The sequence below is a fragment of the Galeopterus variegatus genome, unplaced genomic scaffold (assembly GCF_000696425.1).
Source record: "Galeopterus variegatus unplaced genomic scaffold, G_variegatus-3.0.2 Scaffold16642, whole genome shotgun sequence".
NCBI classification, from domain to species: domain Eukaryota; kingdom Metazoa; phylum Chordata; class Mammalia; order Dermoptera; family Cynocephalidae; genus Galeopterus; species Galeopterus variegatus.
In genome coordinates, this window is record NW_007742753.1 from 14,379 (window position 1) to 15,998 (window position 1,620).

At 41.8% G+C, this 1,620-nt stretch overlaps 1 long non-coding RNA gene across 1 annotated transcript in view; it reads right to left on the reverse strand.

Annotated features, from left to right (window-relative positions):
* Positions 1–667: 667 nt before the first annotated feature.
* The window catches only part of LOC103582532, a 5,623-nt gene continuing 4,670 nt past the window's right edge, over positions 668–1,620 (reverse strand). The window contains exon 2 of the long non-coding RNA XR_549764.1: positions 668–860. This is a non-coding gene — a long non-coding RNA (uncharacterized LOC103582532). The remainder of the gene's footprint in view (positions 861–1,620) is intronic.

The following is a 1,620-nucleotide window of genomic DNA, read 5'->3' on the forward strand; positions in this document are numbered from 1 at the left end:
GAGAAAGGATGAAGACCACTGGTCAGAGGGCACATCTAACTAGAGGGCTGACTCCTGGAAGCCAAGTCCTCAGGTCTCAATGGATAAGGAGCAACCCCCCCGCCCCTCCGCCACGCACACAGTTTTCGTGCCCCAAACCTCAAAGAGAGTTGGGAAGATCTAACTTCACCTCTGGACTAGAGAGGACTGGTGGTAGCCCTGGGCAGTGTTGAGCTCTTGAAAGCTTCACAGAATGATGGCAGCAGCAGGGATAGTAGTGGGGAGTCCCATGAACTGGAGTGAAGAAGTCACAAAGCAGATTCTGAGGCTCCTTTACAGGCCCAAGGAGTTTGGATTTAGCCTAACACATTTTCCTCCCCTAGCCCGAAGCTCTAAGACTTGGGTAAGCACAATCTAGAACGGGTTCTCTGAACATCCTTACCATTGNTGGGCAGTGTTGAGCTCTTGAAAGCTTCACAGAATGATGGCAGCAGCAGGGACAGTAGTGGAGAGTCCCATGAACTGGAGTGAAGAAGTCACAAAGCAGGTTCTGAGGCTCCTTTACATGCCCAAGGAGTTTGGATTTAGCCTAATACATTTTCCTCCCCTAGCCCGAAGCTCTAAGACTTGGGTAAGCACAATCTAGAACAGGTTCTCTGAACATCCTTACCATTGGGGAATGTTGGGATTTGGTTGAAATGGCAAGTTTTATTAACGGCAGTGGCAATGGTTTTTAGGTTTGATCATAGTTCATTCACATATTCTCTTACTGTTTTTGATAGGATTTAAAAAATTATCAGTTCTTTCACCATTTAACAGGGGAATAATTCAGTAGAGGCAACCAAGAGGTTGAACAGGATCATTCTTCAGTAGTATCTAGCCTAGAGAGAAGAAAAAGGGATCCAGGTTACTCTGCTGCTTTAAAAACCCACCCACAACCAGCCTTGCAACATGAGCTTGGTACTGGGACTCTAACAAATACCTCCTGTCTTAAGAGACTCTAAAGCATTGTACAAAAAAGGCTGATACATCCCTAAGAAGCCTAATGTGATTTGAGCTGAAGATAAAGGATTATGCCGTTCCTCAAAAAACAACAACAACAAGACAGGTGGTGGAGGAGGCTGTATTCTGTCCAGTATCAACAAGATAATATCAGAGTGCAGACAGGAGTTGAAAATACTCATTTACTACCCTAGCACTGTAAGTAGGAAGATGCGAAATTTGAAAACTGATACACAATCTTTGTTTCTAAAATTCTGAATAATGAATTTAATCCATTCTGCTGAAGATGAAGATGTGCTGCTGCACCCTTGCAGTTGAAATGTCATGTTTAACTGTCGAAGGCCAATGACATTTATCAACTTTAACCTTTTATGTTTCTCAATCTTTTAAAACCCACACCCCTACAATGCTTTCTGTAGATTATCAGCTTCACTGGAAGTTTACTTCATGTTCCTATGTTCCCAATCCATTCTAATTCTAGTAAGGCAAATTACTAAAACCAAATCCAAGCATACAGCAAAATATGTAAACTCTTAAGTGCAGAAAAGCCATTTTGGAAAAATGTTTGCAATTACAACAAATAAAGATTCCTCAAGTAAATATACAGTATAGATTCAGAGTCACTTATTTAAAATGAAA